The following is an 11,991-nucleotide window of genomic DNA, read 5'->3' on the forward strand; positions in this document are numbered from 1 at the left end:
GAAGATTAATGCAGTGACATTGATTGGGGGATTAATGCAGTGATATTGATTGGGGGATTAATGCAGTGACATTGATTGGGAGATTAATGCAGTGACATTGATTGGGGGATTAATGCAGTGACATTGATTGGGGGATTAATGCAGTGACATTGATTGGGAGATTAATGCAGTGACATTGATTGGGAGATTAATGCAGTGACATTGATTGGGAGATTAACGCAGTGACATTGATTGGGGGATTAATGAAGTGACATTGATTGGGAGATTAATGCAGTGACATTGATTGGGAGATTAATGCAGTGACATTGATTGGGAGATTAACGCAGTGACATTGATTGGGAGATTAACGCAGTGACATTGATTGGGGGATTAACGCAGTGACATTGACTGGGAGATCAATGCAGTGACATTGATTGGGGGATTAATGCAGTGACATTGATTGGGAGATTAATGCAGTGACATTGATTGGGGGATTAATGCAGTGACATTGATTGGGAGATGAACGCAGTGACATTGATTGGGGGATTAATGCAGTGACATTAATTGGGAGATTAACGCAGTGACATTGATTGGGGGATTAATGCAGTGACATTGATTGGGGGATGAATGCAGTGACATTGATTGGGGGATTAATGCAGTGACATTTATTGGGAGATTAACGCAGTGACATTGATTGGGAGATTAATGCAGTGACATTGATTGGGGGATTAATGCAGTGACATTGATTGGGAGATTAACGCAGTGACATTGATTGGGGGATTAATGCACTGACATTGATTGGGAGATTAATGCACTGACATTGATTGGGAGATTAATGCAGTGACATTGATTGGGGGATTAATGGAGTGACATTGATTGGGAGATTAATGCAGTGACATTAATTGGAAGATTAATGCAGTGACATTGATTGGGGGATTAATGAAGTGACATTGATTGGGAGATTAACGCAGTGACATTGATTGGGAGATTAACGCAGTGACATTGATTGGGGGATTAACGCAGTGACATTGATTGGGAGATTAATGCAGTGACATTGATTGGGAGATTAATGCAGTGACATTGATTGGGAGATTAATGCAGTGACATTGATTGGGAGATTAATGCACTGACATTGATTGGGGGATTAATGCAGTGACATTGATTGGGGGATTAACGCAGTGACATTGATTGGGGGATTAATGCAGTGACATTGATTGGGGGATTAACGCAGTGACATTGATTGGGAGATTAATGCAGTGACATTGATTGGGGGATTAACGCAGTGACATTCATTGGGAGATTAATGCAGTGACATTGATTGGGGGATTAATGCAGTGACATTGATTGGGGGATTAATGCAGTGACATTTATTGGGGGATTAATGCAGTGACATTGATTGGGAGATTAATGCACTGACATTGATTGGGGGATTAATGCAGTGACATTGATTGGGGGATTAATGCAGTGACATTGATTGGGAGATTAATGCAGTGATATTGATTGGGAGATTAACGCAGTGACATTGATTGGGGGATTAATGCAGTGACATTGATTGGGGGATTAATGCAGTTACATTGATTGGGGGATTAACGCAGTGACATTAATTGGGAGATTAATGCAGTGACATTGATTGGGAGATTAATGCACTGACATTGATTGGGAGATTAACGCAGTGACATTGATTGGGAGATTAATGCAGTGACATTGATTGGGAGATTAATTCAGTGACATTGATTGGGAGATTAATGCAGTGACATTGATTGGGAGATTAATGCAGTGACATTAATTGGGAGATTAATGCAGTGACATTGATTGGGAGATTAATGCAGTGACATTAATTGGGGGATTAATGGAGTGACATTGATTGGGAGATTAACGCAGTGACATTGATTGGGAGATTAATGCAGTGACATTGATTGGGGGATTAATGCAGTGACATTGATTGGGAGATTAACGCAGTGACATTGATTGGGGGATTAATGCACTGACATTGATTGGGAGATTAATGCACTGACATTGATTGGGAGATTAATGCAGTGACATTGATTGGGGGATTAATGGAGTGACATTGATTGGGAGATTAATGCAGTGACATTAATTGGAAGATTAATGCAGTGACATTGATTGGGGGATTAATGAAGTGACATTGATTGGGAGATTAACGCAGTGACATTGATTGGGAGATTAACGCAGTGACATTGATTGGGGGATTAACGCAGTGACATTGATTGGGAGATTAATGCAGTGACATTGATTGGGAGATTAATGCAGTGACATTGATTGGGAGATTAATGCAGTGACATTGATTGGGAGATTAATGCACTGACATTGATTGGGGGATTAATGCAGTGACATTGATTGGGGGATTAACGCAGTGACATTGATTGGGGGATTAATGCAGTGACATTGATTGGGGGATTAACGCAGTGACATTGATTGGGAGATTAATGCAGTGACATTGATTGGGGGATTAACGCAGTGACATTCATTGGGAGATTAATGCAGTGACATTGATTGGGGGATTAATGCAGTGACATTGATTGGGGGATTAATGCAGTGACATTTATTGGGGGATTAATGCAGTGACATTGATTGGGAGATTAATGCACTGACATTGATTGGGGGATTAATGCAGTGACATTGATTGGGGGATTAATGCAGTGACATTGATTGGGAGATTAATGCAGTGATATTGATTGGGAGATTAACGCAGTGACATTGATTGGGGGATTAATGCAGTGACATTGATTGGGGGATTAATGCAGTTACATTGATTGGGGGATTAACGCAGTGACATTAATTGGGAGATTAATGCAGTGACATTGATTGGGAGATTAATGCACTGACATTGATTGGGAGATTAACGCAGTGACATTGATTGGGAGATTAATGCAGTGACATTGATTGGGAGATTAATTCAGTGACATTGATTGGGAGATTAATGCAGTGACATTGATTGGGAGATTAATGCAGTGACATTAATTGGGAGATTAATGCAGTGACATTGATTGGGAGATTAATGCAGTGACATTAATTGGGAGATTAATGCAGTGACATTGATTGGGAGATTAATGCAGTTGCATTGATTGGGGGATTAACGCAGTGACATTGATTGCGAGATTAACGCAGTGACATTGATTGGGAGATTAACGCAGTGACATTGATTGGGAGATTAACGCAGTGACATTGATTGGGGGATTAACGCAGCGACATTGATTGGGAGATTAATGCAGTGACAATTGATTGGGGGATTAATGCAGTGACATTGATTGGGAGATTAATGCAGTGACATTGATTTGGGGATTAATGCAGTGACATTGATTGGGGGATTAATGCAGTGACATTGATTGGGAGATTAATGCAGTGACATTAATTGGGAGATTAATGCAGTGACATTGATTGGGAGATTAATGCAGTGACATTAATTGGGAGATTAATGCAGTGACATTAATTGGGAGATTAATGCAGTGACATTGATTGGGAGATTAATGCAGTGACATTGATTGGGAGATTAACGCAGTGACATTGATTGGGAGATTAATGCAGTGACATTAATTGGGAGATTAATGCAGTGACATTAATTGGGAGATTAACGCATTGACATTGATTGGGGGATTAATGCAGTGACATTGATTGGGAGATTAACGCAGTGACATTGATTGGGAGATTAATGCAGTGACATTGATTGGGGGATGAATGCAGTGACATTGATTGGGGGATTAATGCAGTGACATTTATTGGGAGATTAACGCAGTGACATTGATTGGGAGATTAATGCAGTGACATTGATTGGGGGATTAATGCAGTGATATTGATTGGGAGATTAACGCAGTGACATTGATTGGGAGATTAACGCAGTGACATTGATTGGGAGATTAATGCAGTGACATTGATTGGGAGATTAACACAGTGACATTGATTGGGAGATTAATGCAGTGACATTGATTGGAAGATTAATGCAGTGACATTGATTGGGAGATTAACGCAGTGACATTGATTGGGAGATTAACGCAGTGACATTGATTGGGGGATTAACGCAGTGACATTGATTGGGAGATTAATGCAGTGACATTGATTGGGAGATTAATGCAGTGACATTGATTGGGAGATTAATGCAGTGACATTGATTGGGAGATTAATGCACTGACATTGATTGGCGGATTAATGCAGTGACATTGATTGGGGGATTAACGCAGTGACATTGATTGGGGGATTAATGCAGTGACATTGATTGGGGGATTAACGCAGTGACATTGATTGGGAGATTAATGCAGTGACATTGATTGGGGGATTAACGCAGTGACATTCATTGGGAGATTAATGCAGTGACATTGATTGGGGGATTAATGCAGTGACATTGATTGGGGGATTAATGCAGTGACATTTATTGGGGGATTAATGCAGTGACATTGATTGGGAGATTAATGCACTGACATTGATTGGGGGATTAATGCAGTGACATTGATTGGGGGATTAATGCATTGACATTGATTGGGGGATTAATGCAGTGACATTGATTGGAGGATTAATGCAGTGACATTTATTGGGTGATTAATGCAGTGACATTGATTGGAAGATTAATGCAGTGACATTGATTGGGGGATTAATGCAGTGATATTGATTGGGGGATTAATGCAGTGACATTGATTGGGAGATTAATGCAGTGACATTGATTGGGGGATTAATGCAGTGACATTGATTGGGGGATTAATGCAGTGACATTGATTGGGAGATTAATGCAGTGACATTGATTGGGAGATTAATGCAGTGACATTGATTGGGATATTAACGCAGTGACATTGATTGGGGGATTAATGAAGTGACATTGATTGGGAGATTAATGCAGTGACATTGATTGGGAGATTAATGCAGTGACATTGATTGGGAGATTAACGCAGTGACATTGATTGGGAGATTAACGCAGTGACATTGATTGGGGGATTAACGCAGTGACATTGACTGGGAGATCAATGCAGTGACATTGATTGGGGGATTAATGCAGTGACATTGATTGGGAGATTAATGCAGTGACATTGATTGGGAGATGAACGCAGCGACATTGATTGGGAGATTAATGCAGTGACAATTGATTGGGGGATTAATGCAGTGACATTGATTGGGAGATTAATGCAGTGACATTGATTGGGGGATTAATGCAGTGACATTGATTGGGGGATTAATGCAGTGACATTGATTGGGAGATTAATGCAGTGACATTAATTGGGAGATTAATGCAGTGACATTGATTGGGAGATTAATGCAGTGACATTAATTGGGAGATTAATGCAGTGACATTAATTGGGAGATTAATGCAGTGACATTGATTGGGAGATTAATGCAGTGACATTGATTGGGAGATTAACGCAGTGACATTGATTGGGAGATTAATGCAGTGACATTAATTGGGAGATTAATGCAGTGACATTAATTGGGAGATTAACGCAGTGACATTGATTGGGGGATTAATGCAGTGACATTGATTGGGAGATTAACGCAGTGACATTGATTGGGAGATTAATGCAGTGACATTGATTGGGGGATGAATGCAGTGACATTGATTGGGGGATTAATGCAGTGACATTTATTGGGAGATTAACGCAGTGACATTGATTGGGAGATTAATGCAGTGACATTGATTGGGGGATTAATGCAGTGATATTGATTGGGAGATTAACGCAGTGACATTGATTGGGAGATTAACGCAGTGACATTGATTGGGAGATTAATGCAGTGACATTGATTGGGAGATTAACGCAGTGACATTGATTGGGAGATTAATGCAGTGACATTGATTGGAAGATTAATGCAGTGACATTGATTGGGAGATTAACGCAGTGACATTGATTGGGAGATTAACGCAGTGACATTGATTGGGGGATTAACGCAGTGACATTGATTGGGAGATTAATGCAGTGACATTGATTGGGAGATTAATGCAGTGACATTGATTGGGAGATTAATGCAGTGACATTGATTGGGAGATTAATGCACTGACATTGATTGGGGGATTAATGCAGTGACATTGATTGGGGGATTAACGCAGTGACATTGATTGGGGGATTAATGCAGTGACATTGATTGGGGGATTAACGCAGTGACATTGATTGGGAGATTAATGCAGTGACATTGATTGGGGGATTAACGCAGTGACATTCATTGGGAGATTAATGCAGTGACATTGATTGGGGGATTAATGCAGTGACATTGATTGGGGGATTAATGCAGTGACATTTATTGGGGGATTAATGCAGTGACATTGATTGGGAGATTAATGCACTGACATTGATTGGGGGATTAATGCAGTGACATTGATTGGGGGATTAATGCATTGACATTGATTGGGGGATTAATGCAGTGACATTGATTGGAGGATTAATGCAGTGACATTTATTGGGTGATTAATGCAGTGACATTGATTGGAAGATTAATGCAGTGACATTGATTGGGGGATTAATGCAGTGATATTGATTGGGGGATTAATGCAGTGACATTGATTGGGAGATTAATGCAGTGACATTGATTGGGGGATTAATGCAGTGACATTGATTGGGGGATTAATGCAGTGACATTGATTGGGAGATTAATGCAGTGACATTGATTGGGAGATTAATGCAGTGACATTGATTGGGAGATTAACGCAGTGACATTGATTGGGGGATTAATGAAGTGACATTGATTGGGAGATTAATGCACTGACATTGATTGGGAGATTAATGCAGTGACATTGATTGGGAGATTAACGCAGTGACATTGATTGGGAGATTAACGCAGTGACATTGATTGGGGGATTAACGCAGTGACATTGACTGGGAGATCAATGCAGTGACATTGATTGGGGGATTAATGCAGTGACATTGATTGGGAGATTAATGCAGTGACATTGATTGGGAGATGAACGCAGCGACATTGATTGGGAGATCAACGCAGTGACATTGATTGGGAGATTAATGCAGTGACATTGATTGGGAGATTAATGCAGTGACATGGATTGGGAGATTAATGCAGTGACATTGATTGGGGGATGAATGCAGTGACATTGATTGGGGGATTAATGCAGTGACATTGATTGGGAGATTAATGCAGTGACATTGATTGGGAGATGAACGCAGCGACATTGATTGGGAGATTAATGCAGTGACAATTGATTGGGGGATTAATGCAGTGACATTGATTGGGAGATTAATGCAGTGACATTGATTGGGGGATTAATGCAGTGACATTGATTGGGGGATTAATGCAGTGACATTGATTGGGAGATTAATGCAGTGACATTAATTGGGAGATTAATGCAGTGACATTGATTGGGAGATTAATGCAGTGACATTAATTGGGAGATTAATGCAGTGACATTAATTGGGAGATTAATGCAGTGACATTGATTGGGAGATTAATGCAGTGACATTGATTGGGAGATTAACGCAGTGACATTGATTGGGAGATTAATGCAGTGACATTAATTGGGAGATTAATGCAGTGACATTAATTGGGAGATTAACGCAGTGACATTGATTGGGGGATTAATGCAGTGACATTGATTGGGAGATTAACGCAGTGACATTGATTGGGAGATTAATGCAGTGACATTGATTGGGGGATGAATGCAGTGACATTGATTGGGGGATTAATGCAGTGACATTTATTGGGAGATTAACGCAGTGACATTGATTGGGAGATTAATGCAGTGACATTGATTGGGGGATTAATGCAGTGATATTGATTGGGAGATTAACGCAGTGACATTGATTGGGAGATTAACGCAGTGACATTGATTGGGAGATTAATGCAGTGACATTGATTGGGAGATTAACGCAGTGACATTGATTGGGAGATTAATGCAGTGACATTGATTGGAAGATTAATGCAGTGACATTGATTGGGAGATTAACGCAGTGACATTGATTGGGAGATTAACGCAGTGACATTGATTGGGGGATTAACGCAGTGACATTGATTGGGAGATTAATGCAGTGACATTGATTGGGAGATTAATGCAGTGACATTGATTGGGAGATTAATGCAGTGACATTGATTGGGAGATTAATGCACTGACATTGATTGGGGGATTAATGCAGTGACATTGATTGGGGGATTAACGCAGTGACATTGATTGGGGGATTAATGCAGTGACATTGATTGGGGGATTAACGCAGTGACATTGATTGGGAGATTAATGCAGTGACATTGATTGGGGGATTAACGCAGTGACATTCATTGGGAGATTAATGCAGTGACATTGATTGGGGGATTAATGCAGTGACATTGATTGGGGGATTAATGCAGTGACATTTATTGGGGGATTAATGCAGTGACATTGATTGGGAGATTAATGCACTGACATTGATTGGGGGATTAATGCAGTGACATTGATTGGGGGATTAATGCATTGACATTGATTGGGGGATTAATGCAGTGACATTGATTGGAGGATTAATGCAGTGACATTTATTGGGTGATTAATGCAGTGACATTGATTGGAAGATTAATGCAGTGACATTGATTGGGGGATTAATGCAGTGATATTGATTGGGGGATTAATGCAGTGACATTGATTGGGAGATTAATGCAGTGACATTGATTGGGGGATTAATGCAGTGACATTGATTGGGGGATTAATGCAGTGACATTGATTGGGAGATTAATGCAGTGACATTGATTGGGAGATTAATGCAGTGACATTGATTGGGAGATTAACGCAGTGACATTGATTGGGGGATTAATGAAGTGACATTGATTGGGAGATTAATGCAGTGACATTGATTGGGAGATTAATGCAGTGACATTGATTGGGAGATTAACGCAGTGACATTGATTGGGAGATTAACGCAGTGACATTGATTGGGGGATTAACGCAGTGACATTGACTGGGAGATCAATGCAGTGACATTGATTGGGGGATTAATGCAGTGACATTGATTGGGAGATTAATGCAGTGACATTGATTGGGAGATGAACGCAGCGACATTGATTGGGAGATCAACGCAGTGACATTGATTGGGAGATTAATGCAGTGACATTGATTGGGAGATTAATGCAGTGACATGGATTGGGAGATTAATGCAGTGACATTGATTGGGGGATGAATGCAGTGACATTGATTGGGGGATTAATGCAGTGACATTTATTGGGAGATTAACGCAGTGACATTGATTGGGAGATTAATGCAGTGACATTGATTGGGGGATTAATGCAGTGACATTGATTGGGAGATTAACGCAGTGACATTGATTGGGGGAATAATGCACTGACATTGATTGGGAGATTAATGCACTGACATTGATTGGGAGATTAATGCAGTGACATTGATTAGGGGATTAATGGAGTGACATTGATTGGGAGATTAATGCAGTGACATTAATTGGAAGATTAATGCAGTGACATTGATTGGGGGATTAATGAAGTGACATTGATTGGGGGATTAATGCAGTGACATTAATTGGGAGATTAATGCAGTGACATTGATTGGGAGATTAATGCAGTGACATTGATTGGGAGATTAACGCAGTGACATTGATTGGGAGATTAACGCAGTGACATTGATTGGGGGATTAACGCAGTGACATTGATTGGGAGATTAATGCAGTGACATTGATTGGGGGATTAACGCAGTGACATTCATTGGGAGATTAATGCAGTGACATTGATTGGGGGATTAATGCAGTGACATTGATTGGGGGATTAATGCAGTGACATTTATTGGGGGATTAATGCAGTGACATTGATTGGGAGATTAATGCACTGACATTGATTGGGGGATTAATGCAGTGACATTGATTGGGGGATTAATGCATTGACATTGATTGGGGGATTAATGCAGTGACATTGATTGGAGGATTAATGCAGTGACATTTATTGGGTGATTAATGCAGTGACATTGATTGGAAGATTAATGCAGTGACATTGATTGGGGGATTAATGCAGTGATATTGATTGGGGGATTAATGCAGTGACATTGATTGGGAGATTAATGCAGTGACATTGATTGGGGGATTAATGCAGTGACATTGATTGGGGGATTAATGCAGTGACATTGATTGGGAGATTAATGCAGTGACATTGATTGGGAGATTAATGCAGTGACATTAATTGGGAGATTAATGCAGTGACATTGATTGGGAGATTAACGCAGTGACATTGATTGGGGGATTAATGCAGTGACATTGATTGGGAGATTAATGCAGTGACATTGATTGGAGGATTAATGCAGTGACATTTATTGGATGCTTAATGCAGTGACATTGATTGGAAGATTAATGCAGTGACATTGATTGGGGGATTAATGCAGTGATATTGATTGGGGGATTAATGCAGTGACATTGGTTGGGAGATTAATGCAGTGACATTGATTGGGGGATTAATGCAGTGACATTGATTGGGGGATTAATGCAGTGACATTGATTGGGAGATTAATGCAGTGACATTGATTGGGAGATTAATGCAGTGACATTGATTGGGAGATTAATGCAGTGACATTGATTGGGGGATGAATGCAGTGACATTGATTGGGGGATTAATGCAGTGACATTTATTGGGAGATTAACGCAGTGACATTGATTGGGAGATTAATGCAGTGACATTGATTGGGGGATTAATGCAGTGACATTGATTGGGAGATTAACGCAGTGACATTGATTGGGGGATTAATGCACTGACATTGATTGGGAGATTAATGCACTGACATTGATTGGGAGATTAATGCAGTGACATTGATTGGGGGATTAATGGAGTGACATTGATTGGGAGATTAATGGAGTGACATTAATTGGAAGATTAATGCAGTGACATTGATTGGGGGATTAATGAAGTGACATTGATTGGGGGATTAATGCAGTGACATTAATTGGGAGATTAATGCAGTGACATTGATTGCAGATTAATGCAGTGACATTAATTGGGAGATTAATGCAGTGACATTGATTGGGGGATTAATGCAGTGACATTGATTGGGGGATTAATGCAGTGACATTGATTGGGAGATTAATGCAGTGACATTGATTGGGGGATTAACGCAGGGACATTGATTGGGAGATTAATGCAGTGACATTGATTGGGGGATTAATGCAGTGACATTGATTGGGAGATTAATGCAGTGACATTGATTGGGAGATTAACGCAGTGACATTGATTGGGAGATTAATGCAGTGACATTGATTGGGAGATTAATGCACTGACATTGATTGGGAGATTAACGCAGGGACATTGATTGGGAGATTAATGCAGTGACATTGATTGGGAGATTAATGCACTGACATTGATTGGGAGATTAACGCAGTGACATTGATTGGGGGATTAATGCAGTTACATTGATTGGGAGATTAATGCAGTGACATTGATTTTGGGATTAATGCAGTGACATTGATTGGGAGATTAATGCATTGATATTGATTGGGAGATTAATGCAGTGACATTGATTGGCGGATTAATGCAGTGACATTGATTGGGAGATTAATGCTTTGACGTTGATTGGGAGATTAATGCAGTGACATTAATTGGGAGATTAATGCAGTGACATTGATTGGGAGATTAACGCAGTGACATTGATTGGGAGATTAATGCAGTGACATTGATTGGGAGATTAATGCAGTGACATTGATTGGGAGATTAATGCACTGACATTGATTGGGAGATTAACGCAGGGACATTGATTGGGAGATTAATGCAGTGACATTGATTGGGAGATTAATGCACTGACATTGATTGGGAGATTAACGCAGTGACATTGATTGGGGGATTAATGCAGTTACATTGATTGGGAGATTAATGCAGTGACATTGATTTTGGGATTAATGCAGTGACATTGATTGGGAGATTAATGCATTGATATTGATTGGGAGATTAATGCAGTGACATTGATTGGCGGATTAATGCAGTGACATTGATTGGGAGATTAATGCTTTGACGTTGATTGGGAGATTAATGCAGTGACATTAATTGGGAGATTAATGCAGTGACATTGATTGGGAGATTAATGCAGTGACATTGATTGGGAGATTAATGCAGTGACATTGATTGGGA

This window comes from Pristiophorus japonicus, unplaced genomic scaffold, assembly GCF_044704955.1.
Source record: "Pristiophorus japonicus isolate sPriJap1 unplaced genomic scaffold, sPriJap1.hap1 HAP1_SCAFFOLD_328, whole genome shotgun sequence".
Classification (NCBI taxonomy): domain Eukaryota; kingdom Metazoa; phylum Chordata; class Chondrichthyes; family Pristiophoridae; genus Pristiophorus; species Pristiophorus japonicus.